The sequence below is a fragment of the Ascaphus truei genome, unplaced genomic scaffold (genome assembly GCF_040206685.1).
Source record: "Ascaphus truei isolate aAscTru1 unplaced genomic scaffold, aAscTru1.hap1 HAP1_SCAFFOLD_1288, whole genome shotgun sequence".
Classification (NCBI taxonomy): Eukaryota; Metazoa; Chordata; class Amphibia; order Anura; family Ascaphidae; genus Ascaphus; species Ascaphus truei.
In genome coordinates this window covers 35,417-59,624 of record NW_027454163.1, presented here as the reverse complement: position 1 = coordinate 59,624, position 24,208 = coordinate 35,417, and the positions used below count along the sequence as shown (strand labels likewise).

General features: G+C 43.6%; 2 long non-coding RNA genes across 2 annotated transcripts; both read right to left on the bottom strand.

Moving 5' to 3' along the window:
* Positions 1-283: 283 nt before the first annotated feature.
* Positions 284-4,235, bottom strand: LOC142475619 (uncharacterized). The gene is made up of 3 exons (XR_012791050.1): positions 4,138-4,235; positions 2,796-2,906; positions 284-404 (listed from the first exon to the last, which is right to left on the bottom strand). It is a non-coding gene; the product is annotated as an uncharacterized LOC142475619 (long non-coding RNA).
* A 2,965-nt stretch (positions 4,236-7,200) lies between these two features.
* On the bottom strand, positions 7,201-11,160 carry LOC142475616 (uncharacterized). The gene is made up of 3 exons (XR_012791047.1): positions 11,065-11,160; positions 9,722-9,832; positions 7,201-7,321 (listed from the first exon to the last, which is right to left on the bottom strand). It is a non-coding gene; the product is annotated as an uncharacterized LOC142475616 (long non-coding RNA).
* Positions 11,161-24,208: the final 13,048 nt, after the last annotated feature.

Below are 24,208 nucleotides of genomic sequence, written 5' to 3'. Positions count from 1 at the left end.
GAATTGAACCACCTCAACCTTTCATAACAATCACATAGAACTGCAGCTGTGCGCTACTGCACATGTTCTTGTTATGAATGGTAGTAGATGTGGTCCTTGGGTCTTTACTTCATACTGTAGCCACCCTCTACTCATGATGTATTGAATCAACGAAAACTTGCATGGTTCAGATCACAGGAAGGGGTAGAGTAGAGATGAAAATATTCAATGTGAAACCCGTAGCAGCCGGATTGTGTGGAGTCAATAAAACGACAAATACTAAATGGTAAATGAGAAATATACACATTGCTTATCTGTCTCGGTGTAGTAATTTTCCTTCTCTTCAACTGTCCTTCAAATTTTCTCTTTTGCAAGAAAAGGAACACATGGCTTCAATATTCACTTCTGTTCTGCAGTCATCCCTCCTGAAATAAAAGTTAAGCATTGCATTGTTATTATGATAATACATACAATAAACCTTGCTCCAAACCATTTGATGCAAAGCAAATCCACCTCCCACCCACAGCGGTGCTCCTTCTAGAGCATGCATGTCAAACTCCAGTCCTCGAGGGTCCCAAACAGGCCAGGTTTTCAGTAGGGATATCCTGAAAACCTGGCCTGTTTGCTGCCCTCGAGGACTGGAGTTTGACATCCTTGTTCTTGAGCTTCTACCACGCAAGTCATCCATGTGAGTGACACTGTACTGCAGTCCTGGTCTGCACACAATCTACTGAATCAATGACATCACACTGTAAAGGCAATCTACAAGATGTATTAGTTGTCCACACTTCCGAAATGTTACTTTTATGTCCAAATCACTTATTCCCATGACCTGATATTTGTATTTGTTATTTATAGGATTGTCACAAAGAGTTGATGAGGTCACCAAATGATAGTATGTAGAGAGAAAGAGAGATCTCAGAACAGAGCCCTGATGTATACCCACAGACAGATCAATAGAAGACGAAGACATGTTAGCAACAGAGATGGAGAATGTGTGACAGGAAAGTTATGATGAAAACCAGGATAGAACTGTGTTACGGATACCAAGAGAGAGTTTAGAATATGAAGGAGGAGAGTGATTGAGAGCATCAAACGCAGCAGATAGATCAAGTAGGATTAGTAGGGAAAAGTGACCTTGGGAATTTGCTTTAAGCACAGTCTGTAGAACGAGCTGTACGAAAGGCAGGTTGTAAAGGATCCAGGAGGGAATGTGATTTAAGAATGTTGACATTCTAGCAATTAGGAGACAAACAGCAGGAGGGATACAGGGCGGTAGTTAGTAAGGCACATAGGGTGTAGGTTGTTTCTGAGAAAAGGGTGACCACTACAGGCTTAAAGTAAGAGGGTAAAGAGCCAGAGAATAGGGAGGAATTGAAGATGTGGGTGAGAGTGGGGACTAAGAGATGCAGTAAGGTGTGAGGGGATACGATCTAGAGGGCATGTGGTAGAGGGAGAAGAGAAGATGATTTGCTTCCAGCTCTGTAAGAGAAGAAAAAGAGTCAAATGCAGAAGGAGAATTAGGTAGAAGGAGAGAAGGGGGAAGGGACAGAAGGAATCTCCTTGTGGGTGGCATCCACCTTGCCTCTGAAGTAGTCAAATGCTTGAGGAGAAGTGAAGGAAGGATGGCAAGTGTGAGGAGAAGGTTAGTGGAGGGAGTCAAATACAGGGGAAAAAAGACAGCGTAAATTAAATTTGAGTGTTGATGAATGTGAAAAAAAAGTAGTGTGGTTTGGCCCCAGAGAGCAGCTTTATACAGGACTGGAGACATTTTTACTGTAGAAAAATCAAATATCAATTGTGTGATTTCCTTCATAGGCATTAAGAACAGCGAGTGGAAGTGTGATGAACATGTTTGGGAATTTAGCCAAGGGTGTGGGCTAGAGGGACAAGTGTGTCAGAGCCTAGAGGGGGCATATAGATAGGAGGATAGCATTGTAAGAGTTAATAAGATTGTTAGTTTAAGCGGAAAGAGAGAGAGAGGTTAGAGTAGATGTCAGAGGAGAGTTTAATTAAGCAGAGGCAAATCAGTGGGACAGGTAAGATGGGGTGAGGGGAATGACTGATTGTGAATGATGAGAGCAGAAGAGGTCATGTACAACTAGAGCCTTGTTAGTCAGAGAACGGACATTCCAGATGGCATAGGAGAAGGGAAGAGAAAAGTAAGGAAAGGAATGTGGATTACATTAGATAGGTTAACACTCTTAGCAGGGAGGCAGAGGCAGGGAGGCCCGATGTGTATATGAGCAGGTTCAAGATTATAAGAGATATCCCACACATCAGCAAACATAGAAGGAGACACAGAGATAGGTGTAGAGAGAGACAGAGATAGCTCTATGTAGAGAGAGAGGGACGTAGAGAGAATGAGACAGATAGGCGCAGAGAGAGGGGGCGCAGAGAGAGGAGGCGCCAAAAGAGGGGGCGCAGAGAGAGGGGGCACAGAGAATAGGATATTAAAGAGTGCTTTTCATTGAGCAGTGCAGAAATAGCTGCAATAGAGGTCTGTACAAATGGTGCAGTGTGTAGACACATGCAAAGGTAGGGGAAGGAAAGAGGAGAACATGTGGATAAAAGCAGGAGTGTGGAAGTTAGAGAAATTAGAAAAGTTTAACAGAGGAGTGAGGAAACAGCCAGCAGAAAGAACAAGAGAGAGGTTACATTGGGATGACGTTCTGTGGTAAAGAGAAAATGCTAGGAGAGAGCTTTCAAATATTAGAGGACATGAATTGAGGGAGCAAATGTATAAATCAAAACCTGAGGGGGAGGTATAGCACGAAAGCTTGCACAGCAGATTATAGTCTTAATGTTGCGTGTACCTGTCAGGGTATTCAAGAAGTTAAATTCTCACAAGTGCAGAGTTCATGATGAAATGCTGAATCTAGTCCCCCTCCAATTTAATTTTAATATAACTTTTCCATTCTTCATTACTGCAAAAAGCAAACAAAACAAAACCACATTGCATTACTATTTTCAAAATGGATTGAATGGCATATTCAACAGTGACTGTGTGATGCCAATATTCCCCACTCACTCGTAGTGAAGCACATATTGTACTAGTGTTGAAAGTAGGCCGGTAGAGTCAGGTACGCAGTACTGATAAAACAATAAGTGCCCGTCGTAAGTACCAGCTCCGCAACAGTGCGGGCATCACATTAGTGACGTGGATGAACATATATGGATAAGCCCATATTAAGGCATCACGTGACCAGAGCCGTCACTGACTGGGTATACGTAAAGACGCAGGGAGATGCAAGGAAAGGGAGGGAGAGAGACAGGGAGAAGATGTGAAACGGAGGAAGGCACGGATGGAGGGAGTTCTTCCGAGCTTCTGCGGGCCTCTCTCTTTCACTGGTGCATGCCGGGAGCTGGTCCCAACATCCACAAAGTGTGTGTGTATTATTGGTTGTATTTTATGGGGGTAGGAGGGTAGTGTGTATATTGTGTGTGTGGGAGTATTATATTGTGTGTAGAGGTGCAGAGGAGAGTACTAGATTGTGTATCTTGTGTAAGGGTGTTGTGTATATTGTGTTTGGAGCTATAATATTATTGGGGAGATTAGTATTGAGGAGGTATTATAGTGTGTATTGTGGGGAGTATTAGTGTGTGTATTGTTTGTGGGTGACAGATGCTGGGGGTATGCAGCAATCCCTGCACTGAGGTCCGAGGCGGCTCTGCATCGCTCGCACACACTGTGGATGACCAAGCATGTGCCCATGATAATCATGGCCTTACAGGGATGAGTGTGTCAGAGCCTAGAAGGGGCATATATATGATGGAGGAGGGAGGAGGAGGAGGGAGGAGGAGGAGATGATAGCATTGTAAAAGTTAACAAGATAGTTAGTTTAAGCAGAAAGTGAGGAGAGGTTAGAGATAAGGGTAGATGTCAGAGGAGAGAGTTCAATTAAGCTGAGGTATCGAGTAGGACAGGGGTGAGGGGAATGAGAGGTGGTGGATGATGAGAGCAGAAGAGGTCATGTACAAATAGACCTTGTTAGTCAGAGAGCAGTCATTCCAGAGGGCACGTGAGAAGTGAAGAGTAAAGTGAGACATGGAATGTGGATTACATTAGATGGGTTAATACGCTTAGCAGGGAGGTGGAGAGAGAGAGGCAAGAGGCAGAGAGTGGTGCAGGGGTTGAGGAAGAGATGTTGCATGTACCTTATCAGAACATTAAAGAACATCAATTCACACTGGTGCAGAGTTGATGATGAATCCAGTTCACCTCCAATTCAATTTTAACAGAAATGTTTCATTCTTCATTACTGAAAAAAAAGAAAAGTAAAAAACATTGCATTACTATTTTCAAAATGGATTGAGTTCCCCCAACAATGACTATGTGTTACCAATATATCCCTCTCAGTCCCACTGCAGCATATACTGTACCAGTGTGAAAGTAGGAAGGTACACAGTACCGGTAAAACAATACACTGGCGACACACTTTATTCGAGCTCGGCTAGTCCCACGAATTCGGGTATACCCGGGTGTATTGAGGTTTGTGACTGTTTTCTGCCCGAGTGCATTGAGTTATTTTCCGGCAGGGATTGAAGCATTTTATTCCCGTTGGCTGCAATACTGCACAGTACATATATATATATACTGCATTACAATTCATGAATTTATGCCATCTGGTAGACACGCGAAGCATTGCAGCCTATTAAATCCTAATCATTATCATTTAACAGATCAGCCGCCCATCAGCCAGGCATGAACCCAGGCTGGGAAGGCAAACGCAACGGGGCTTGTCAGAGGTGAGGAGCGGCGCATTCCAGGTATCTGCTAGGTACATACCGGGTATTTGCTCGAATAAAGTGTGTCGGTGCAGTACGTGCCGGTACTATGCACCATATGAATTATAAGGGGATGTAAATCTCCCAGTCTCTCTCCATATCCGCAACAGAGCGGGCTCCGGTCAGTGGCATGGATGCCCATATATGGGTATGCTCATATTTGGGCATCCCATGTCACTGACCGGAGCCGGCTCTGAGTATAGGGATATATGCGGAGACGCAGAGGTGCAAGGAAATGGGAGGAGGCACGGTGAGAAACAGGGAGAGACCACAGGAAGATAGAGGGCAACAACTTCCACAAGGTACTTGTATGGGTATAATTGTTTGTATTTTGTGCAGAGGGGGTAATTTCAGATAAAATACAATTCTCCACCCTCTACGAAACAATTCCACTTTGTTCAGTAAGCCAGAAAGTCTTGGTCCCATGTGGACTGAATTTAATGCAAATAAGGTCCTTAATACACAAGTAAAGAATAAAGTTACTTATTCTCTACTGTAAGAAGTGCCACATTGCCCACTATTTGGGTCCTGTGCCCAGATTGTGACCATGCATGGCAGAGGTGAGATTCCCCCAACTCCAATTTGCTACACTCTCCAAGAGAGATAATTGTGATCAGAGGTGGAACTAGGGGAGGGTGTGAGCAGGGTCACTGCCCAGGGAGTAACCTGACTGGGGGCACGGAAATCTCATTTAGTGCATATGTTGCGGCACTGCATTGATTGACCGGTCAATCTGCACTGCTGCCTGTCACAGTGACATCCTGATCGGGCACTGTGATCAGCTATAGCACTGACCCAGGTGAGATAGTTCAGCACTTTACAAGGAGGGAACAGATGTTGTGGGTGACAGATGCTGGAGGTAGGCCAAGACTGTTGGCCAGAGTAACGTGGAGACTTACTGCACTCTGCATGCCCATCCTCTCCCTGACATCAGGGGAAGGAAGTGGCCCTGGGGTGTGTGTAGGTATGCCAGATGTCAGTGTATGCATAAGTAAGTATGCCTGTGTAGTGGGAGGTGTAGGGGCGTTAAGCTGGAGGACTTAAAACAGGCACAAAAGCACATAGATACCTCTGATTATACCGCACCAAATGCTGATAATATCATGCTGTAGCTGCACTTTACAGAAGATGATGCAGATGTCATCATTGGTTGGTGGGTTCATTAAATCAATCCATCATATCATAACCACACTGTGCATATGATGTACTGAATCAGTAACACCAGGAAGACATCTCCATGTTAGGAGTAGAGTTGAAGTTAACAGAATATGTCCAGCACTGTGGTGTGTAGCCCATAAATAATAATTGTGCACATTACCAGAACAACATACTGTCAACTGCAAGATCATTTTGCTGCTTGTAGCGTATGCTCATCCTGTACAGTGTTGTAGTAGATCCGTCTCTTCAGTGTTCACTGCAACAAAAGTAAGACATTGCATTAATATTACAGACGTTTGGGGGCTGAAATCTCACTTCGCTGCGGACAATTTCCCTTTGCATAAGATTCTTGTGATTATGTCAATGATGATCAATAACTGCATCATAACACAGCCGCTCTATACAGAAGATGTACTTGCTCTCATTGGTCATTGAGGTAATACGTCACACAATGTACAGATATAGCAAGGATTATTTCTCCCACTTGTGCATTATGGCATTATGATGGGAAATGTTGTGAGATTCTGCATTATCAGCATCACTGAATCTTTTGGAAATTAAGTGATATTCTATGTTTTAATGCAATATTATGGGTGATCAGCCGGTAAAATAATAATAGCTTGCTGTATCTGTAGCCATGCTCTACCCATGATGTGCTGAACCAATGACTGCAGAGAGATTCAGAGTGCTAAACATGACTGGAACGCATCTCTGAATAATGGGCAGCAAAGCAGTGCAGAATAGGAGGTGAAAGTATTTAAAATGGAAGATTTTTAGCAGCTGTGTGGAGAGTAGACAGTACAGACTGACCAAGTAAATGGTAAAAGGAGTAACTTCAACATTACTTGGCTTTGTTCTCCACATTGAAGCTTTCCTCCTCTTTAAATCACTAATACTGATGCCATGTGTAACCTGTACTGAGAGTTATATAATCTACTGGCCTAGATGAAACCATATGATGCAAACAGGATCCATCCCACTCCAGATTCAAAGAATTGAACCACCTCAACCTTTCATAACAATCACATAGAACTGCAGCTGTGCGCTACTGCACATGTTCTTGTTATGAATGGTAGTAGATGTGGTCCTTGGGTCTTTACTTCATACTGTAGCCACCCTCTACTCATGATGTATTGAATCAACGAAAACTTGCATGGTTCAGATCACAGGAAGGGGTAGAGTAGAGATGAAAATATTCAATGTGAAACCCGTAGCAGCCGGATTGTGTGGAGTCAATAAAACGACAAATACTAAATGGTAAATGAGAAATATACACATTGCTTATCTGTCTCTGTGTAGTAATTTTCCTTCTCTTCAACTGTCCTTCAAATTTTCTCTTTTGCAAGAAAAGGAACACATGGCTTCAATATTCACTTCTGTTCTGCAGTCATCCCTCCTGAAATAAAAGTTAAGCATTGCATTGTTATTATGATAATACATACAATAAACCTTGCTCCAAACCATTTGATGCAAAGCAAATCCACCTCCCACCCACAGCTGTGCTCCTTCTAGAGCATGCATGTCAAACTCCAGTCCTCGAGGGTCCCAAACAGGCCAGGTTTTCAGTAGGGATATCCTGAAAACCTGGCCTGTTTGCGGCCCTCGAGGACTGGAGTTTGACATCCTTGTTCTTGAGCTTCTACCACGCAAGTCATCCATGTGAGTGACACTGTACTGCAGTCCTGGTCTGCACACAATCTACTGAATCAATGACATCACACTGTAAAGGCAATCTACAAGATGTATTAGTTGTCCACACTTCCGAAATGTTACTTTTATGTCCAAATCACTTATTCCCATGACCTGATATTTGTATTTGTTATTTATAGGATTGTCACAAAGAGTTGATGAGGTCACCAAATGATAGTATGTAGAGAGAAAGAGAGATCTCAGAACAGAGCCCTGATGTATACCCACAGACAGATCAATAGAAGACGAAGACATGTTAGCAACAGAGATGGAGAATGTGTGACAGGAAAGTTATGATGAAAACCAGGATAGAACTGTGTTACGGATACCAAGAGAGAGTTTAGAATATGAAGGAGGAGAGTGATTGAGAGCATCAAACGCAGCAGATAGATCAAGTAGGATTAGTAGGGAAAAGTGACCTTGGGAATTTGCTTTAAGCACAGTCTGTAGAACGAGCTGTACGAAAGGCAGGTTGTAAAGGATCCAGGAGGGAATGTGATTTAAGAATGTTGACATTCTAGCAATTAGGAGACAAACAGCAGGAGGGATACAGGGCGGTAGTTAGTAAGGCACATAGGGTGTAGGTTGTTTCTGAGAAAAGGGTGACCACTACAGGCTTAAAGTAAGAGGGTAAAGAGCCAGAGAATAGGGAGGAATTGAAGATGTGGGTGAGAGTGGGGACTAAGAGATGCAGTAAGGTGTGAGGGGATACGATCTAGAGGGCATGTGGTAGAGGGAGAAGAGAAGATGATTTGCTTCCAGCTCTGTAAGAGAAGAAAAGGAGTCAAATGCAGAAGGAGAATTAGGTAGAAGGAGAGAAGGGGGAAGGGACAGAAGGAATCTCCTTGTGGGTGGCATCCACCTTGCCTCTGAAGTAGTCAAATGCTTGAGGAGAAGTGAAGGAAGGATGGCAAGTGTGAGGAGAAGGTTAGTGGAGGGAGTCAAATACAGGGAAAAAAAGACAGCGTAAATTAAATTTGAGTGTTGATGAATGTGAAAAAAAAGTAGTGTGGTTTGGCCCCAGAGAGCAGCTTTATACAGGACTGGAGACATTTTTACTGTAGAAAAATCAAATATCAATTGTGTGATTTCCTTCATAGGCATTAAGAACAGCGAGTGGAAGTGTGATGAACATGTTTGGGAATTTAGCCAAGGGTGTGGGCTAGAGGGACAAGTGTGTCAGAGCCTAGAGGGGGCATATAGATAGGAGGATAGCATTGTAAGAGTTAATAAGATTGTTAGTTTAAGCGGAAAGAGAGAGAGAGAGCAGAGAGGTTAGAGTAGATGTCAGAGGAGAGTTTAATTAAGCAGAGGCAAATCAGTGGGACAGGTAAGATGGGGTGAGGGGAATGACTGATTGTGAATGATGAGAGCAGAAGAGGTCATGTACAACTAGAGCCTTGTTAGTCAGAGAACGGACATTCCAGATGGCATAGGAGAAGGGAAGAGAAAAGTAAGGAAAGGAATGTGGATTACATTAGATAGGTTAACACTCTTAGCAGGGAGGCAGAGGCAGGGAGGCCCGATGTGTATATGAGCAGGTTCAAGATTATAAGAGATATCCCACACATCAGCAAACATAGAAGGAGACACAGAGATAGGTGTAGAGAGAGACAGAGATAGCTCTATGTAGAGAGAGAGGGACGTAGAGAGAATGAGACAGATAGGCGCAGAGAGAGGGGGCGCAGAGAGAGGAGGCGCCAAAAGAGGGGGCGCAGAGAGAGGGGGCACAGAGAATAGGATATTAAAGAGTGCTTTTCATTGAGCAGTGCAGAAATAGCTGCAATAGAGGTCTGTACAAATGGTGCAGTGTGTAGACACATGCAAAGGTAGGGGAAGGAAAGAGGAGAACATGTGGATAAAAGCAGGAGTGTGGAAGTTAGAGAAATTAGAAAAGTTTAACAGAGGAGTGAGGAAACAGCCAGCAGAAAGAACAAGAGAGAGGTTACATTGGGATGACGTTCTGTGGTAAAGAGAAAATGCTAGGAGAGAGCTGTCAAATATTAGAGGACATGAATTGAGGGAGCAAATGTATAAATCAAAACCTGAGGGGGAGGTATAGCACGAAAGCTTGCACAGCAGATTATAGTCTTAATGTTGCGTGTACCTGTCAGGGTATTCAAGAAGTTAAATTCTCACAAGTGCAGAGTTCATGATGAAATGCTGAATCTAGTCCCCCTCCAATTTAATTTTAATATAACTTTTCCATTCTTCATTACTGCAAAAAGCAAACAAAACAAAACCACATTGCATTACTATTTTCAAAATGGATTGAATGGCATATTCAACAGTGACTGTGTGATGCCAATATTCCCCACTCACTCGTAGTGAAGCACATATTGTACTAGTGTTGAAAGTAGGCCGGTAGAGTCAGGTACGCAGTACTGATAAAACAATAAGTGCCCGTCGTAAGTACCAGCTCCGCAACAGTGCGGGCATCACATTAGTGACGTGGATGAACATATATGGATAAGCCCATATTAAGGCATCACGTGACCAGAGCCGTCACTGACTGGGTATACGTAAAGACGCAGGGAGATGCAAGGAAAGGGAGGGAGAGAGACAGGGAGAAGATGTGAAACGGAGGAAGGCACGGATGGAGGGAGTTCTTCCGAGCTTCTGCGGGCCTCTCTCTTTCACTGGTGCATGCCGGGAGCTGGTCCCAACATCCACAAAGTGTGTGTGTATTATTGGTTGTATTTTATGGGGGTAGGAGGGTAGTGTGTATATTGTGTGTGTGGGAGTATTATATTGTGTGTAGAGGTGCAGAGGAGAGTACTAGATTGTGTATCTTGTGTAAGGGTGTTGTGTATATTGTGTTTGGAGCTATAATATTATTGGGGAGATTAGTATTGAGGAGGTATTATAGTGTGTATTGTGGGGAGTATTAGTGTGTGTATTGTTTGTGGGTGACAGATGCTGGGGGTATGCAGCAATCCCTGCACTGAGGTCCGAGGCGGCTCTGCATCGCTCGCACGCACTGTGGACGACCAAGCATGTGCCCATGATAATCATGGCCTTAGAGGGATGAGTGTGTCAGAGCCTAGAAGGGGTATATATATAATGGAGGAGGGAGGAGGAAGGAGGAGGAGGGAGGAGGAGATGATAGCATTGTAAAAGTTAACAAGATAGTTAGTTTAAGCAGAAAGTGAGGAGAGGTTAGAGATAAGGGTAGATGTCAGAGGAGAGAGTTCAATTAAGCTGAGGTATCGAGTAGGACAGGGGTGAGGGGAATGAGAGGTGGTGGATGAGAGCAGAAGAGGTCATGTACAAATAGACCTTGTTAGTCAGAGAGCAGTCATTCCAGAGGGCACGTGAGAAGTGAAGAGTAAAGTGAGACATGGAATGTGGATTACATTAGATGGGTTAATACGCTTAGCAGGGAGGTGGAGAGAGAGAGGCAAGAGGCAGAGAGTGGTGCAGGGGTTGAGGAAGAGATGTTGCATGTACCTTATCAGAACATTAAAGAACATCAATTCACACTGGTGCAGAGTTGATGATGAATCCAGTTCACCTCCAATTCAATTTTAACAGAAATGTTTCATTCTTCATTACTGAAAAAAAAGAAAAGTAAAAAACATTTCATTACTATTTTCAAAATGGATTGAATTCCCCCAACAATGACTATGTGTTACCAATATATCCCTCTCAGTCCCACTGCAGCATATACTGTACCAGTGTGAAAGTAGGAAGGTACACAGTACCGGTAAAACAATACGTGCCGGTACTATGCACCATATGAATTATAAGGGGATGTAAATCTCCCAGTCTCTCTCCATATCCGCAACAGAGCGGGCTCCGGTCAGTGGCATGGATGCCCATATATGGGTATGCTCATATTTGGGCATCCCATGTCACTGACCGGAGCCGGCTCTGAGTATAGGGATATATGCGGAGACGCAGAGGTGCAAGGAAATGGGAGGAGGCACGGTGAGAAACAGGGAGAGACCACAGGAAGATAGAGGGCAACAACTTCCACAAGGTACTTGTATGGGTATAATTGTTTGTATTTTGTGCAGAGGGGGTAATTTCAGATAAAATACAATTCTCCACCCTCTACGAAACAATTCCACTTTGTTCAGTAAGCCAGAAAGTCTTGGTCCCATGTGGACTGAATTTAATGCAAATAAGGTCCTTAATACACAAGTAAAGAATAAAGTTACTTATTCTCTACTGTAAGAAGTGCCACATTGCCCACTATTTGGGTCCTGTGCCCAGATTGTGACCATGCATGGCAGAGGTGAGATTCCCCCAACTCCAATTTGCTACACTCTCCAAGAGAGATAATTGTGATCAGAGGTGGAACTAGGGGAGGGTGTGAGCAGGGTCACTGCCCAGGGAGTAACCTGACTGGGGGCACGGAAATCTCATTTAGTGCATATGTTGCGGCACTGCATTGATTGACCGGTCAATCTGCACTGCTGCCTGTCACAGTGACATCCTGATCGGGCACTGTGATCAGCTATAGCACTGACCCAGGTGAGATAGTTCAGCACTTTACAAGGAGGGAACAGATGTTGTGGGTGACAGATGCTGGAGGTAGGCCAAGACTGTTGGCCAGAGTAACGTGGAGACTTACTGCACTCTGCATGCCCATCCTCTCCCTGACATCAGGGGAAGGAAGTGGCCCTGGGGTGTGTGTAGGTATGCCAGATGTCAGTGTATGCATAAGTAAGTATGCCTGTGTAGTGGGAGGTGTAGGGGCGTTAAGCTGGAGGACTTAAAACAGGCACAAAAGCACATAGATACCTCTGATTATACCGCACCAAATGCTGATAATATCATGCTGTAGCTGCACTTTACAGAAGATGATGCAGATGTCATCATTGGTTGGTGGGTTCATTAAATCAATCCATCATATCATAACCACACTGTGCATATGATGTACTGAATCAGTAACACCAGGAAGACATCTCCATGTTAGGAGTAGAGTTGAAGTTAACAGAATATGTCCAGCACTGTGGTGTGTAGCCCATAAATAATAATTGTGCACATTACCAGAACAACATACTGTCAACTGCAAGATCATTTTGCTGCTTGTAGCGTATGCTCATCCTGTACAGTGTTGTAGTAGATCCGTCTCTTCAGTGTTCACTGCAACAAAAGTAAGACATTGCATTAATATTACAGACGTTTGGGGGCTGAAATCTCACTTCGCTGCGGACAATTTCCCTTTGCATAAGATTCTTGTGATTATGTCAATGATGATCAATAACTGCATCATAACACAGCCGCTCTATACAGAAGATGTACTTGCGCTCAATGGTCATGGAGGTAATACGTCACACAATGTACAGATATAGCAAGGATTATTTCTCCCACTGGTGCATTATGGCATTATGATGGGAAATGTTGTGAGATTGTGCATTATCAGCATCACTGAATCTTTTGGAAATTAAGTGATATTCTATGTTTTAATGCAATATTATGGATGATCAGCCGGTAAAATAATAATAGCTTGCTGTATCTGTAGCCATGCTCTACCCATGATGTGCTGAACCAATGACTGCAGAGAGATTCAGAGTGCTAAACATGACTGGAACGCATCTCTGAATAATGGGCAGCAAAGCAGTGCAGAATAGGAGGTGAAAGTATTTAAAATGGAAGATCCTTAGCAGCTGTGTGGGGAGTAGACAGTACAGACTGACCAAGTAAATGGTAAAAGGAGTAACTTCAACATTACTTGGCTTTGTTCTCCACATTGAAGCTTTCCTCCTCTTTAAATCACTAATACTGATGCCATGTGTAACCTGTACTGAGAGTTATATAATCTACTGGCCTAGATGAAACCATATGATGCAAACAGGATCCATCCCACTCCAGATTCATAGAATTGAACCACCTTAACCTTTCATAACAATCACATAGAACTGCAGCTGTGCGCTACTGCACATGTTCTTGTTATGAATGGTAGTAGATGTGGTCCTTGGGTCTTTACTTCATACTGTAGCCACCCTCTACTCATGATGTATTGAATCAACGAAAACTTGCATGGTTCAGATCACAGGAAGGGGTAGAGTAGAGATGAAAATATTCAATGTGAAACCCGTAGCAGCCGGATTGTGTGGAGTCAATAAAACGACAAATACTAAATGGTAAATGAGAAATATACACATTGCTTATCTGTCTCTGTGTAGTAATTTTCCTTCTCTTCAACTGTCCTTCAAATTTTCTCTTTTGCAAGAAAAGGAACACATGGCTTCAATATTCACTTCTGTTCTGCAGTCATCCCTCCTGAAATAAAAGTTAAGCATTGCATTGTTATTATGATAATACATACAATAAACCTTGCTCCAAACCATTTGATGCAAAGCAAATCCACCTCCCACCCACAGCTGTGCTCCTTCTAGAGCATGCATGTCAAACTCCAGTCCTCGAGGGTCCCAAACAGGCCAGGTTTTCAGTAGGGATATCCTGAAAACCTGGCCTGTTTGCTGCCCTCGAGGACTGGAGTTTGACATCCTTGTTCTTGAGCTTCTACCACGCAAGTCATCCATGTGAGTGACACTGTACTGCAGTCCTGGTCTGCACACAATCTACTGAATCAATGACATCACACTGTAAAGGCAATCTACAAGATGTATTAGTTGTCCACACTTCCGAAATGTTACTTTTATGTCAAAATCACTTATTCCCATGACCTGATATTTGTATTTGTTATTTATAGGATTGTCACAAAGAGTTGATGAGGTCACCAAATGATAGTATGTAGAGAGAAAGAGAGATCTCAGAACAGAGCCCTGATGTATACCCACAGACAGATCAATAGAAGACGAAGACATGTTAGCAACAGAGATGGAGAATGTGTGACAGGAAAGTTATGATGAAAACCAGGATAGAACTGTGTTACGGATACCAAGAGAGAGTTTAGTATATGAAGGAGGAGAGTGATTTAGAGCATCAAACGCAGCAGATAGATCAAGTAGGATTAGTAGGGAAAAGTGACCTTGGGAATTAGCTTTAAGCACAGTCTGTAGAACGAGCTGTACGAAAGGCAGGTTGTAAAGGATCCAGGAGGGAATGTGATTTAAGAATGTTGACATTCTAGCAATTAGGAGACAAACAGCAGGAGGGATACAGGGCGGTAGTTAGTAAGGCACATAGGGTGTAGGTTGTTTCTGAGAAAAGGGTGACCACTACAGGCTTAAAGTAAGAGGGTAAAGAGCCAGAGAATAGGGAGGAATTGAAGATGTGGGTGAGAGTGGGGACTAAGAGATGCAGTAAGGTGTGAGGGGATACGATCTAGAGGGCATGTGGTAGAGGGAGAAGAGAAGATGATTAGCTTCCAGCTCTGTAAGAGAAGAAAAGGAGTCAAATGCAGAAGGAGAATTAGGTAGAAGGAGAGAAGGGGGAAGGGACAGAAGGAATCTCCTTGTGGGTGGCATCCACCTTGCCTCTGAAGTAGTCAAATGCTTGAGGAGAAGTGAAGGAAGGATGGCAAGTGTGAGGAGAAGGTTAGTGGAGGGAGTCAAATACAGGGAAAAAAAGACAGCGTAAATTAAATTTGAGTGTTGATGAATGTGAAAAAAAAGTAGTGTGGTTTGGCCACAGAGAGCAGCTTTATACAGGACTGGAGACATTTTTACTGTAGAAAAATCAAATATCAATTGTGTGATTTCCTTCATAGGCATTAAGAACAGCGAGTGGAAGTGTGATGAACATGTTTGGGAATTTAGCCAAGGGTGTGGGCTAGAGGGACAAGTGTGTCAGAGCCTAGAGGGGGCATATAGATAGGAGGATAGCATTGTAAGAGTTAATAAGATTGTTAGTTTAAGCGGAAAGAGAGAGAGAGCAGAGAGGTTAGAGTAGATGTCAGAGGAGAGTTTAATTAAGCAGAGGCAAATCAGTGGGACAGGTAAGATGGGGTGAGGGGAATGACTGATTGTGAATGATGAGAGCAGAAGAGGTCATGTACAACTAGAGCCTTGTTAGTCAGAGAACGGACATTCCAGATGGCATAGGAGAAGGGAAGAGAAAAGTAAGGAAAGGAATGTGGATTACATTAGATAGGTTAACACTCTTAGCAGGGAGGCAGAGGCAGGGAGGCCCGATGTGTATATGAGCAGGTTCAAGATTATAAGAGATATCCCACACATCAGCAAACATAGAAGGAGACACAGAGATAGGTGTAGAGAGAGACAGAGATAGCTCTATGTAGAGAGAGAGGGACGTAGAGAGAATGAGACAGATAGGCGCAGAGAGAGGGGGCGCAGAGAGAGGAGGCGCCAAAAGAGGGGGCGCAGAGAGAGGGGGCACAGAGAATAGGATATTAAAGAGTGCTTTTCATTGAGCAGTGCAGAAATAGCTGCAATAGAGGTCTGTACAAATGGTGCAGTGTGTAGACACATGCAAAGGTAGGGGAAGGAAAGAGGAGAACATGTGGATAAAAGCAGGAGTGTGGAAGTTAGAGAAATTAGAAAAGTTTAACAGAGGAGTGAGGAAACAGCCAGCAGAAAGAACAAGAGAGAGGTTACATTGGGATGACGTTCTGTGGTAAAGAGAAAATGCTAGGAGAGAGCTTTCAAATATTAGAGGACATGAATTGAGGCAGCAAATGTATAAATCAAAACCTGAGGGGGAGGTATAGCACGAAAGCTTGCACAGCAGATTATAGTCTTAATGTTGCGTGTACCTGTCAGGGTATTCAAGAAGTTAAATTCTCACAAGTGCAGAGTTCATGATGAAATGCTGAATCTAGTCCCCCTCCAATTTAATTTTAATATAACTTTTCCATTCTTCATTACTGCAAAAAGCAAACAAAACAAAACCACATTGCATTACTATTTTCAAAATGGATTGAATGGCATATTCAACAGTGACTGTGTGATGCCAATATTCCCCACTCACTCGTAGTGAAGCACATATTGTACTAGTGTTGAAAGTAGGCCGGTAGAGTCAGGTACGCAGTACTGATAAAACAATAAGTGCCCGTCGTAAGTACCAGCTCCGCAACAGTGCGGGCATCACATTAGTGACGTGGATGAACATATATGGATAAGCCCATATTAAGGCATCACGTGACCAGAGCCGTCACTGACTGGGTATACGTAAAGACGCAGGGAGATGCAAGGAAAGGGAGGGAGAGAGACAGGGAGAAGATGTGAAACGGAGGAAGGCACGGATGGAGGGAGTTCTTCCGAGCTTCTGCGGGCCTCTCTCTTTCACTGGTGCATGCCGGGAGCTGGTCCCAACATCCACAAAGTGTGTGTGTATTATTGGTTGTATTTTATGGGGGTAGGAGGGTAGTGTGTATATTGTGTGTGTGGGAGTATTATATTGTGTGTAGAGGTGCAGAGGAGAGTACTAGATTGTGTATCTTGTGTAAGGGTGTTGTGTATATTGTGTTTGGAGCTATAATATTATTGGGGAGATTAGTATTGAGGAGGTATTATAGTGTGTATTGTGGGGAGTATTAGTGTGTGTATTGTTTGTGGGTGACAGATGCTGGGGGTATGCAGCAATCCCTGCACTGAGGTCCGAGGCGGCTCTGCATCGCTCGCACGCACTGTGGACGACCAAGCATGTGCCCATGATAATCATGGCCTTAGAGGGATGAGTGTGTCAGAGCCTAGAAGGGGTATATATATAATGGAGGAGGGAGGAGGAAGGAGGAGGAGGGAGGAGGAGATGATAGCATTGTAAAAGTTAACAAGATAGTTAGTTTAAGCAGAAAGTGAGGAGAGGTTAGAGATAAGGGTAGATGTCAGAGGAGAGAGTTCAATTAAGCTGAGGTATCGAGTAGGACAGGGGTGAGGGGAATGAGAGGTGGTGGATGAGAGCAGAAGAGGTCATGTACAAATAGACCTTGTTAGTCAGAGAGCAGTCATTCCAGAGGGCACGTGAGAAGTGAAGAGTAAAGTGAGACATGGAATGTGGATTACATTAGATGGGTTAATACGCTTAGCAGGGAGGTGGAGAGAGAGAGGCAAGAGGCAGAGAGTGGTGCAGGGGTTGAGGAAGAGATGTTGCATGTACCTTATCAGAACATTAAAGAACATCAATTCACACTGGTGCAGAGTTGATGATGAATCCAGTTCACCTCCAATTCAATTTTAACAGAAATGTTTCATTCTTCATTACTGAAAAAAAAGAAAAGTAAAAAACATTTCATTACTATTTTCAAAATGGATTGAATTCCCCCAACAATGACTATGTGTTACCAATATATCCCTCTCAGTCCCACTGCAGCATATACTGTACCAGTGTGAAAGTAGGAAGGTACACAGTACCGGTAAAACAATACGTGCCGGTACTATGCACCATATGAATTATAAGGGGATGTAAATCTCCCAGTCTCTCTCCATATCCGCAACAGAGCGGGCTCCGGTCAGTGGCATGGATGCCCATATATGGGTATGCTCATATTTGGGCATCCCATGTCACTGACCGGAGCCGGCTCTGAGTATAGGGATATATGCGGAGACGCAGAGGTGCAAGGAAATGGGAGGAGGCACGGTGAGAAACAGGGAGAGACCACAGGAAGATAGAGGGCAACAACTTCCACAAGGTACTTGTATGGGTATAATTGTTTGTATTTTGTGCAGAGGGGGTAATTTCAGATAAAATACAATTCTCCACCCTCTACGAAACAATTCCACTTTGTTCAGTAAGCCAGAAAGTCTTGGTCCCATGTGGACTGAATTTAATGCAAATAAGGTCCTTAATACACAAGTAAAGAATAAAGTTACTTATTCTCTACTGTAAGAAGTGCCACATTGCCCACTATTTGGGTCCTGTGCCCAGATTGTGACCATGCATGGCAGAGGTGAGATTCCCCCAACTCCAATTTGCTACACTCTCCAAGAGAGATAATTGTGATCAGAGGTGGAACTAGGGGAGGGTGTGAGCAGGGTCACTGCCCAGGGAGTAACCTGACTGGGGGCACGGAAATCTCATTTAGTGCATATGTTGCGGCACTGCATTGATTGACCGGTCAATCTGCACTGCTGCCTGTCACAGTGACATCCTGATCGGGCACTGTGATCAGCTATAGCACTGACCCAGGTGAGATAGTTCAGCACTTTACAAGGAGGGAACAGATGTTGTGGGTGACAGATGCTGGAGGTAGGCCAAGACTGTTGGCCAGAGTAACGTGGAGACTTACTGCACTCTGCATGCCCATCCTCTCCCTGACATCAGGGGAAGGAAGTGGCCCTGGGGTGTGTGTAGGTATGCCAGATGTCAGTGTATGCATAAGTAAGTATGCCTGTGTAGTGGGAGGTGTAGGGGCGTTAAGCTGGAGGACTTAAAACAGGCACAAAAGCACATAGATACCTCTGATTATACCGCACCAAATGCTGATAATATCATGCTGTAGCTGCACTTTACAGAAGATGATGCAGATGTCATCATTGGTTGGTGGGTTCATTAAATCAATCCATCATATCATAACCACACTGTGCATATGATGTACTGAATCAGTAACACCAGGAAGACATCTCCATGTTAGGAGTAGAGTTGAAGTTAACAGAATATGTCCAGCACTGTGGTGTGTAGCCCATAAATAATAATTGTGCACATTACCAGAACAACATACTGTCAACTGCAAGATCATTTTGCTGCTTGTAGCGTATGCTCATCCTGTACAGTGTTGTAGTAGATCCGTCTCTTCAGTGTTCACTGCAACAAAAGTAAGACATTGCATTAATATTACAGACGTTTGGGGGCTGAAATCTCACTTCGCTGCGGACAATTTCCCTTTGCATAAGATTCTTGTGATTATGTCAATGATGATCAATAACTGCATCATAACACAGCCGCTCTATACAGAAGATGTTCTTGCTCTCAATGGTCATGGAGGTAATACGTCACACAATGTACAGATATAGCAAGGATTATTTCTCCCACTGGTGCATTATGGCATTATGATGGGAAATGTTGTGAGATTGTGCATTATCAGCATCACTGAATCTTTTGGAAATTAAGTGATATTCTATGTTTTAATGCAATATTATGGATGATCAGCCGGTAAAATAATAATAGCTTGCTGTATCTGTAGCCATGCTCTACCCATGATGTGCTGAACCAATGACTGCAGAGAGATTCAGAGTGGTAAACATGACTGGAACGCATCTCTGAATAATGGGCAGCAAAGCAGTGCAGAATAGGAGGTGAAAGTATTTAAAATGGAAGATCCTTAGCAGCTGTGTGGGGAGTACACAGTACAGACTGACCAAGTAAATGGTAAAAGGAGTAACTTCAACATTACTTGGCTTTGTTCTCCACATTGAAGCTTTCCTCCTCTTTAAATCACTAATACTGATGCCATGTGTAACCTGTACTGAGAGTTATATAATCTACTGGCCTAGATGAAACCATATGATGCAAACAGGATCCATCCCACTCCAGATTCATAGAATTGAACCACCTTAACCTTTCATAACAATCACATAGAACTGCAGCTGTGCGCTACTGCACATGTTCTTGTTATGAATGGTAGTAGATGTGGTCCTTGGGTCTTTACTTCATACTGTAGCCACCCTCTACTCATGATGTATTGAATCAACGAAAACTTGCATGGTTCAGATCACAGGAAGGGGTAGAGTAGAGATGAAAATATTCAATGTGAAACCCGTAGCAGCCGGATTGTGTGGAGTCAATAAAACGACAAATACTAAATGGTAAATGAGAAATATACACATTGCTTATCTGTCTCTGTGTAGTAATTTTCCTTCTCTTCAACTGTCCTTCAAATTTTCTCTTTTGCAAGAAAAGGAACACATGGCTTCAATATTCACTTCTGTTCTGCAGTCATCCCTCCTGAAATAAAAGTTAAGCATTGCATTGTTATTATGATAATACATACAATAAACCTTGCTCCAAACCATTTGATGCAAAGCAAATCCACCTCCCACCCACAGCTGTGCTCCTTCTAGAGCATGCATGTCAAACTCCAGTCCTCGAGGGTCCCAAACAGGCCAGGTTTTCAGTAGGGATATCCTGAAAACCTGGCCTGTTTGCTGCCCTCGAGGACTGGAGTTTGACATCCTTGTTCTTGAGCTTCTACCACGCAAGTCATCCATGTGAGTGACACTGTACTGCAGTCCTGGTCTGCACACAATCTACTGAATCAATGACATCACACTGTAAAGGCAATCTACAAGATGTATTAGTTGTCCACACTTCCGAAATGTTACTTTTATGTCCAAATCACTTATTCCCATGACCTGATATTTGTATTTGTTATTTATAGGATTGTCACAAAGAGTTGATGAGGTCACCAAATGATAGTATGTAGAGAGAAAGAGAGATCTCAGAACAGAGCCCTGATGTATACCCACAGACAGATCAATAGAAGACGAAGACATGTTAGCAACAGAGATGGAGAATGTGTGACAGGAAAGTTATGATGAAAACCAGGATAGAACTGTGTTACGGATACCAAGAGAGAGTTTAGAATATGAAGGAGGAGAGTGATTGAGAGCATCAAACGCAGCAGATAGATCAAGTAGGATTAGTAGGGAAAAGTGACCTTGGGAATTTGCTTTAAGCACAGTCTGTAGAACGAGCTGTACGAAAGGCAGGTTGTAAAGGATCCAGGAGGGAATGTGATTTAAGAATGTTGACATTCTAGCAATTAGGAGACAAACAGCAGGAGGGATACAGGGCGGTAGTTAGTAAGGCACATAGGGTGTAGGTTGTTTCTGAGAAAAGGGTGACCACTACAGGCTTAAAGTAAGAGGGTAAAGAGCCAGAGAATAGGGAGGAATTGAAGATGTGGGTGAGAGTGGGGACTAAGAGATGCAGTAAGGTGTGAGGGGATACGATCTAGAGGGCATGTGGTAGAGGGAGAAGAGAAGATGATTAGCTTCCAGCTCTGTAAGAGAAGAAAAGGAGTCAAATGCAGAAGGAGAATTAGGTAGAAGGAGAGAAGGGGGAAGGGACAGAAGGAATCTCCTTGTGGGTGGCATCCACCTTGCCTCTGAAGTAGTCAAATGCTTGAGGAGAAGTGAAGGAAGGATGGCAAGTGTGAGGAGAAGGTTAGTGGAGGGAGTCAAATACAGGGAAAAAAAGACAGCGTAAATTAAATTTGAGTGTTGATGAATGTGAAAAAAAAGTAGTGTGGTTTGGCCCCAGAGAGCAGCTTTATACAGGACTGGAGACATTTTTACTGTAGAAAAATCAAATATCAATTGTGTGATTTCCTTCATAGGCATTAAGAACAGCGAGTGGAAGTGTGATGAACATGTTTGGGAATTTAGCCAAGGGTGTGGGCTAGAGGGACAAGTGTGTCAGAGCCTAGAGGGGGCATATAGATAGGAGGATAGCATTGTAAGAGTTAATAAGATTGTTAGTTTAAGCGGAAAGAGAGAGAGAGCAGAGAGGTTAGAGTAGATGTCAGAGGAGAGTTTAATTAAGCAGAGGCAAATCAGTGGGACAGGTAAGATGGGGTGAGGGGAATGACTGATTGTGAATGATGAGAGCAGAAGAGGTCATGTACAACTAGAGCCTTGTTAGTCAGAGAACGGACATTCCAGATGGCATAGGAGAAGGGAAGAGAAAAGTAAGGAAAGGAATGTGGATTACATTAGATAGGTTAACACTCTTAGCAGGGAGGCAGAGGCAGGGAGGCCCGATGTGTATATGAGCAGGTTCAAGATTATAAGAGATATCCCACACATCAGCAAACATAGAAGGAGACACAGAGATAGGTGTAGAGAGAGACAGAGATAGCTCTATGTAGAGAGAGAGGGACGTAGAGAGAATGAGACAGATAGGCGCAGAGAGAGGGGGCGCAGAGAGAGGAGGCGCCAAAAGAGGGGGCGCAGAGAGAGGGGGCACAGAGAATAGGATATTAAAGAGTGCTTTTCATTGAGCAGTGCAGAAATAGCTGCAATAGAGGTCTGTACAAATGGTGCAGTGTGTAGACACATGCAAAGGTAGGGGAAGGAAAGAGGAGAACATGTGGATAAAAGCAGGAGTGTGGAAGTTAGAGAAATTAGAAAAGTTTAACAGAGGAGTGAGGAAACAGCAAGCAGAAAGAACAAGAGAGAGGTTACATTGGGATGACGTTCTGTGGTAAAGAGAAAATGCTACTAGAGAGCTTTCAAATATTAGAGGACATGAATTGAGGGAGCAAATGTATAAATCAAAACCTGAGGGGGAGGTATAGCACGAAAGCTTGCACAGCAGATTATAGTCTTAATGTTGCGTGTACCTGTCAGGGTATTCAAGAAGTTAAATTCTCACAAGTGCAGAGTTCATGATGAAATGCTGAATCTAGTCCCCCTCCAATTTAATATAACTTTTCCATTCTTCATTACTGCAAAAAGCAAACAAAACAAAACCACATTGCATTACTATTTTCAAAATGGATTGAATGGCATATTCAACAGTGACTGTGTGATGCCAATATTCCCCACTCACTCGTAGTGAAGCACATATTGTACTAGTGTTGAAAGTAGGCCGGTAGAGTCAGGTACGCAGTACTGATAAAACAATAAGTGCCCGTCGTAAGTACCAGCTCCGCAACAGTGCGGGCATCACATTAGTGACGTGGATGAACATATATGGATAAGCCCATATTAAGGCATCACGTGACCAGAGCCGTCACTGACTGGGTATACGTAAAGACGCAGGGAGATGCAAGGAAAGGGAGGGAGAGAGACAGGGAGAAGATGTGAAACGGAGGAAGGCACGGATGGAGGGAGTTCTTCCGAGCTTCTGCGGGCCTCTCTCTTTCACTGGTGCATGCCGGGAGCTGGTCCCAACATCCACAAAGTGTGTGTGTATTATTGGTTGTATTTTATGGGGGTAGGAGGGTAGTGTGTATATTGTGTGTGTGGGAGTATTATATTGTGTGTAGAGGTGCAGAGGAGAGTACTAGATTGTGTATCTTGTGTAAGGGTGTTGTGTATATTGTGTTTGGAGCTATAATATTATTGGGGAGATTAGTATTGAGGAGGTATTATAGTGTGTATTGTGGGGAGTATTAGTGTGTGTATTGTTTGTGGGTGACAGATGCTGGGGGTATGCAGCAATCCCTGCACTGAGGTCCGAGGCGGCTCTGCATCGCTCGCACGCACTGTGGACGACCAAGCATGTGCCCATGATAATCATGGCCTTAGAGGGATGAGTGTGTCAGAGCCTAGAAGGGGTATATATATAATGGAGGAGGGAGGAGGAAGGAGGAGGAGGGAGGAGGAGATGATAGCATTGTAAAAGTTAACAAGATAGTTAGTTTAAGCAGAAAGTGAGGAGAGGTTAGAGATAAGGGTAGATGTCAGAGGAGAGAGTTCAATTAAGCTGAGGTATCGAGTAGGACAGGGGTGAGGGGAATGAGAGGTGGTGGATGAGAGCAGAAGAGGTCATGTACAAATAGACCTTGTTAGTCAGAGAGCAGTCATTCCAGAGGGCACGTGAGAAGTGAAGAGTAAAGTGAGACATGGAATGTGGATTACATTAGATGGGTTAATACGCTTAGCAGGGAGGTGGAGAGAGAGAGGCAAGAGGCAGAGAGTGGTGCAGGGGTTGAGGAAGAGATGTTGCATGTACCTTATCAGAACATTAAAGAACATCAATTCACACTGGTGCAGAGTTGATGATGAATCCAGTTCACCTCCAATTCAATTTTAACAGAAATGTTTCATTCTTC